Consider the following 6,806-nt stretch of genomic DNA (forward strand, 5'->3'; position numbering starts at 1 on the left):
GCGTTGCCTTGAGCGAACTCTGCGGTTCAGTTCATCCCATATGTGCTCGATGGGATTCATGTCTGGAGATTTCGATGGCCATGGCAACACATCGATGTTTTGTTGCTGCAAGTAGGCATTTGAAACACGAGCAGTGTGGGGACGGGCATTGTCATGCTGAAATGTTATTCCAGGTCCATATCTGTTAATGAAATTAACCACTTCCGTTGACAGAATTTCATCCCTATAGCGTTGGGCATTTAGTGTTCCATCGACTATCACGAGATTAGTCCGGTTACGCGTAGATATGCCACCCCAAACCATGACACTACCACCACCAAATCTGTCATGCTGTTGGACGCAACAATCTCCAAATCGTTCACATGATCGTCTATAAACTCTTGCTCGACCATCTGAAAGCTGGAGAGTGAATCTGGACTCATCAGAAAACAAAATATTGCTTCATTCATTATTGAGTCTCCATCGTAAACGAGCTTGACACCATCTTAACCGCTCTTGTCTGTGTCGTTGTGTCAGTGTCGGTCCCCTAGAAGCACGTCTAGGACGAAGATTAAAAGACCGAAGTCTTCTACGGACTGTTTGTGCACTGATACGTCTGCCCTGAACAACACCAGTCGATGCCCTAGGAGGCATAAACCTATCCCTCAAATGCCGTATACGAATAAATCTGTCGTCAGCAATTGTTGTTACCCATGGCCGCCCAGACCGAGGTCGATCCGCCGTAGATCCAGTTCCTTGGAATCGCTGCTGTAGCCGATATAATGTCAAACGTTTACAGCCAATTGCTCTTGACACGGCAGTCATACCCATGCCTGCTTGAATCATGCCAATTGCACGTTCCCGTAGTGCGGGCGTAAGACGGGTCATTTTAAAATGTTTTCGTGAAATTTTGTGAACTTACGACTGGATACAGTAACAGGTGTTGAACAACATCAAATTAAGTCGAAATTTACTAACAGATTTCTCTGCACGTGCAAATTTTCCAAAATTAGAATTTAAAAACTGTGAAGAACTCACCTGTTGTACAGGTAAAAAATCAATAGGTATGGGACGTAGTTTTACCTAATTAACGCGTGTATCAATGTATTTTATTTCGTTTGAAATAGGGTTTTTCCCGTTTGCTATTTGTAGTTAATATTTACAGATGGGAACTAGTATAACTAGTTTGGATACTGGTTTTGTAACAGTATGTACTATTTATAAGTTTGATGTTAGGTGCAGGAGGCACGAGGAAAGTTTTGGCGGTTTTTATGGGTGGGGTTTAAAGGTACTATATAAAGTTTGGGATTTAAATGTATTAGTATCGAAGGTGCTCGCAGTTACGTCGGATTGAAGTTGGTCACATAGGTATATGTGCAGTTGCTGCTATGTTTATTGTACGTACAGGCGTTGGAGGCATTAGCCGGGGGAAAAGAAACGATGCGAAAGAGGAACATGTTTTCACATGACGGAGTTGAGTATAATGTTGACTTTATTTACATTCTGAAATCATGCCTGGAACGTATTATTAAGTTAGAAGCGAAAATCAATATATTTGTGTTCTTTTAAAAACCGTTTTACAGGTTTATGATTTTATTTTAAAATACTACAGAATTTGGTTATATATTTCCATTCAATACTGAACCATGTGAACCATGTTGAGTTCATTAATATGAAAAACAAATCAGCTTTTAAGCATGAAAATTTTTATTTAAAAGTTGATAGATGAAATGCTCACTAAATATTACAGTGTCCACCTTTTGTATAAATCTGATTACTGTTTCAGTACAAAGTTCAGGTAAAGAATTTGTATGACTTGTACTAGATTTGAGACATGGAAACAACATATGTTTAAATCTTCTCGCAGTGAGATGATTTTGTCACGGAGAGTGATACGAGTTACAGATGAGTTTGAAATGGTATGTATGAAATTTATTTTATTAGATCGCTGGTAGCGATGTGATTGGTTGCACAGTGTAGTGCACCATGGAATGTTGTCGCTGGGAGCGATGTGATTGGTTGCACAGTGTAGTGCACCATGGAATGTTGTCGCTGGGAGCGATGTGATTGGTTGCAGTGTAGTACACCATGGAATGTTGTCGCTGGGAGCGATGTGATTGGTTGCACAATGCACCATGGGATGTTGTATAGTTTAATTAATATACAGAAAACAAAAGATTAAATATGAAGGCATTAACTTTTTGTACATTATTAAATATATGTATACATTGATTTGAAGATGAGACTTGTAATAATCATCATGTGAACCATGTTGAGTTCATTAATATGCTTTTAAGCATGCAACTTTTATTTAAAAGTTGATAGATGAAATGCTCACTAAATATTACAGTGTCCACCTTTTGTATAAAATCTGATTACTGTTTCAGTACAAAGTTCAGGTAAAGAATTTGTAAGACTTGTACTAGATTTGAGGCATGGAAACAACATATGTTTAAATCTTCTCGCAGTGAGATGATTTTGTCACGGAGAGTGATACGAGTTACAGATGAGTTTGAAATGGTATGTATGAAATTTATTTTATTAGATCGCTGGTAGCGATGTGATTGGTTGCACAGTGTAGTGCACCATAGAATGTTGTCGCTGGGAGCGATGTGATTGGTTGCACAGTGTAGTGCACCATGGAATGTTGTCGCTGGGAGCGATGTGATTGGTTGCAGTGTAGTGCACCATGGAATGTTGTCGCTGGGAGCGATGTGATTGGTTGCACAATGCACCATGGGATGTTGTATAGTTTAATTAATATACAGAAAACAAAAGATTAAATATGAAGGCATTAACTTTTTGTACATTATTAAATATATGTATACATTGATTTGAAGATGAGACTTGTAATAATCATCATGTGAACCATGTTGAGTTCATTAATATGCTTTTAAGCATGCAACTTTTATTTAAAAGTTGATAGATGAAATGCTCACTAAATATTACAGTGTCCACCTTTTGTATAAAATCTGATTACTGTTTCAGTACAAAGTTCAGGTAAAGAATTTGTAAGACTTGTACTAGATTTGAGACATGGAAACAACATATGTTTAAATCTTCTCGCAGTAAGATGATTTTGTCACGAAGAGTGATACGAGTTACAGATGAGTTTGAAATGGTATGTATGAAATTTATTTTATTAGATCGCTGGTAGCGATATGATTGGTTGCACAGTGTAGTGCACCATGGAATGTTGTCGCTGGGAGCAATGTGATTGGTTGCACAGTGTAGTGCACCATGGAATGTTGTCGCTGGGAGCGATGTGATTGGTTGCACAGTGTAGTGCACCATGGAATGTTGTCGCTGGGAGCGATGTAATTGGTTGCACAATGCACCATGGGATGTTGTATAGTTAAATTAATATACAGAAAACAAAAGATTAAATATGAAGGCATTAACTTTTGTACATAATTAAATATATGTATACAATTGATTTGAAGATGAGACTTGTAATAATCATCAATTTTACATGTTTTTTCATTAAATACCACAATTTTGATTTTATTTTATCAGCAGGTCGCATTTACTATAAAACGATCAGAGTTTTAGTACCATATTGGAGACCTTGTGTATGTGCTAATTATTTCCCGGATGCCACAAATATGCAAGTGTAGGTATAAAAAGTAGCCCGTTTTTATGTGAGATAAATCGGACAGTACCAAGAGTTCAACTTGGAGAGATTTTAAAACGGTAAGCAGTAATATTTTACAGTCCGTACACATGGTACATAACATATTGAGTGGAAATTTTTTTTTTTTTTTTTTTTTTTTAATTTAAAATCGATAATAAAAATGTAACAAAGATAATAAAAAACCTTGTACAAAGTCAGAGCTTCAGACATAGCTGTAGACTTTGTTTTTTGTTGTTGTTGATATAATAGATATATATATATATATGTTTAGATTTTTATGAATGTAACAATAGGATCACACAGTGTGATATGAAGTTGATGTATGTAGATCTGAGATGCATATATGTTTAGACTTTCATGAGCTATGTTGCGCAGTGTGACATAAAGGATCACAGTGTGATTAGAAGTTGATGTATGTAGATCTGAGATGCATATATGTTTAGACTTTCATGAGCTATGTTGCAGTGTGTAACATAAAGAATCACATAGTATGATTAGAAGTTGATGTATATAGATATGAAATATGTATATATCTATAGAGTTTAATGTTTATCTGATTAAGATACAAGTACATGTATGTATGAAGTTTTGATTGTGTTCTTCTTTTTACAGAATCAAGGAAAACAGTTTGAGAAATTATCCATCGATTCAAGATTTGCAAAACATTTGTCTGCATAACCATCTATTGCGGAAGCTTCCGGTTCAATATGTCGTATTTGACGTTCCGATTGTCGACTTGAAACTGATATTGGTCCAGTTTAGTGGTTGAAGATTTATCTTCAATTAGCAATATCTCAAAAGACTTTTTATATCAGCATCTTATTCTGAACTGTTTCATTTCCTTTGTTTCGATGTTACTGCGAGCAACTAATCCTATATCTGTGTTTGTCTTGTTTATAGCCTATTGAATTAGAAATTAAATGCTTTAAATTCGGACGAGCAGGGCGAGGGAGAATTTAAATGTATTTTATTTCGTTTGAAATAGGGTTTTTCCCGTTTGCTATTTGTAGTTAATATTTACAGATGGGAACTAGTATAACTAGTTTGGATACTGGTTTTGTAACAGTATGTACTATTTATAAGTTTGATGTTAGGTGCAGGAGGCACGAGGAAAGTTTTGGCGGTTTTTATGGGTGGGGTTTAAAGGTACTATATAAAGTTTGGGATTTAAATGTATTAGTATCGAAGGTGCTCGCAGTTACGTCGGATTGAAGTTGGTCACATAGGTATATGTGCAGTTGCTGCTATGTTTATTGTACGTACAGGCGTTGGAGGCATTAGCCGGGGGAAAAGAAACGATGCGAAAGAGGAACAATGTTATATGTCATGTGTTTATATAATGTTTCGATTGAAGAAATATGTACAATTCAGTAAAATAAAATATTGTATCGCAAGAGAAAATAAGATGTTACTGCGAGCAACTAATCCTATATCTGTGTTTGTCTTGTTTATAGCCTATTGAATTAGAAATTAAATGCTTTAAATTCGGACGAGCAGGGCGAGGGAGAATTTAAAGTTTCATTTTTATATCTTTACTTTTTTTTTAAATTATCAAAAAAATAAAAGTGTATCCTTTCTTTTGTCGCTCAGTATATATAGATCAAGATAAAGGAAAAAGGACTGCAACAAGACATAGCTAAGAAACCTGTTATTAAGATGAAAGATGGTAGAATAGAACTACAGTGTTTATTGAACCATTTGTTAATTCATTTTTAAGGCAAGTCGAAGTGCTTTACATACATTTGATTCGTAAAATTTCAGAAGACAACTTAAAGTAGGCATCGAAGGTGCTTCTAGTACAGTTGGTAAAAAAAACCTTGCAACAGGTGACAGTGATTCCACTTTTAAGGTCAACTCAAGCATGGCAAGTTAGTATTACTGAATCAACCAACTAAGACACTGAACTAACAGTAATGATAGAAAAGGCAAAAGAAAGCATAGCAACTTGCATGCGTGATGGAAGTGAGTGAACGTTAGTCATATTGTAGAAGTACACCTTCATATGAATAAATTGTATCCCTAAAGTTTGAGTCTTACCTACGCCTTTCAGTAAAAGTAGCACAGAAGAAGGCCATTATTAACGTGAGCTGTATTCTCACAATCACATCATGAATAGGTGGATCAGAAAAGTACATTTTACGAGTGAGTCAATACAAAAAATACAAAAAAGTACCCGTTAAAAATTCAAAAAACATCAGAAAGAATAGAACTCACACAAACACGTTGTATTTAACCAATGCTACTAAACATTATTACTGTTAGATAAAAAGTTTGTACTTGTTTGGCTTTATAAATATTTTGATATGAGCATCACTGGTGAGTCTTATGTAGACGAAACGCGCGTCTGGCGTACAAAATTATAATCCTGGTACTTTGATAACTATTTACACCACTGGGTCGATGCCACTGCTGGTGGACGTTTCGTCCCCGAGGGTATTACCAGCCCAGTAGTCAACACTTCGGTGTTGACATGAATATCAATATTGTGGTCATTTTTATAAATTTCCCGTTTACAAAACTGAATTTTTCGAAAAACTAAGGATTTTCTTATCCCAGGAATAGATTACCTTAGCCGTGTTTGGCACAACTTTTTGGAATTTTGGATCCTAAATGCTCATCAACTTTGTACTTGTTTGGCTTTATAAATATTTTGATATGAGCGTCACTGCTGAGTCTTATGTAGACGAAACGCGCGTCTGGCGTACAAAATTATAATCCTGGTACTTTAATAACTATTTACACCACTGGGTCGATGCCACTGCTGGTGGACGTTTCGTCCCCGAGGGTATTACCAGCCCAGTAGTCAACACTTCGGTGTTGACATGAATATCAATATTGTGGTCATTTTTATAAATTTCCCGTTTTCAAAACTGAATTTTTCGAAAACTAAGGATTTTCTTATCCCAGGAATACATTACCTTAGCCGTATTTGGCACAACTTTTTGGAATTTTGGATCCTAAATGCTCTTCAACTTTGTACTTGTTTGGCTTTATAAATATTTTGATATGAGCGTCACTGATGAGTCTTATGTAGACGAAACGCGCGTCTGGCGTACAAAATTATAATCCTGGTACGTTGATAACTATTATCACATTTGTTAAGTCCCCAAGTGTCATCCCGCAATGGTAAAGTGTTTTTGTCGAAGATGTTTCAATCATTGTTAAAGTGAGGACTTTTTAGACGAACATTTAA

At 35.9% G+C, this 6,806-nt stretch overlaps 1 long non-coding RNA gene across 3 annotated transcripts; it reads left to right on the forward strand.

The window, feature by feature from the left end:
• The first annotated feature begins 1,705 nt into the window (after positions 1-1,705).
• On the forward strand, positions 1,706-5,043 carry LOC143048684 (uncharacterized). 3 transcript variants are annotated; one of them, XR_012969918.1, is made up of 3 exons: positions 1,706-3,100; positions 3,496-3,672; positions 4,226-5,043. It is a non-coding gene; the product is annotated as an uncharacterized LOC143048684 (long non-coding RNA). The 3 variants fall into 3 exon arrangements; XR_012969917.1 differs by having other exon boundaries at positions 1,706-2,499; positions 2,968-3,672; XR_012969916.1 differs by having other exon boundaries at positions 1,706-3,672.
• The last annotated feature ends 1,763 nt before the right edge of the window (positions 5,044-6,806 follow it).

The sequence above is a fragment of the Mytilus galloprovincialis genome, chromosome 10, assembly GCF_965363235.1.
Source record: "Mytilus galloprovincialis chromosome 10, xbMytGall1.hap1.1, whole genome shotgun sequence".
NCBI classification, from domain to species: Eukaryota; Metazoa; Mollusca; class Bivalvia; order Mytilida; family Mytilidae; genus Mytilus; species Mytilus galloprovincialis.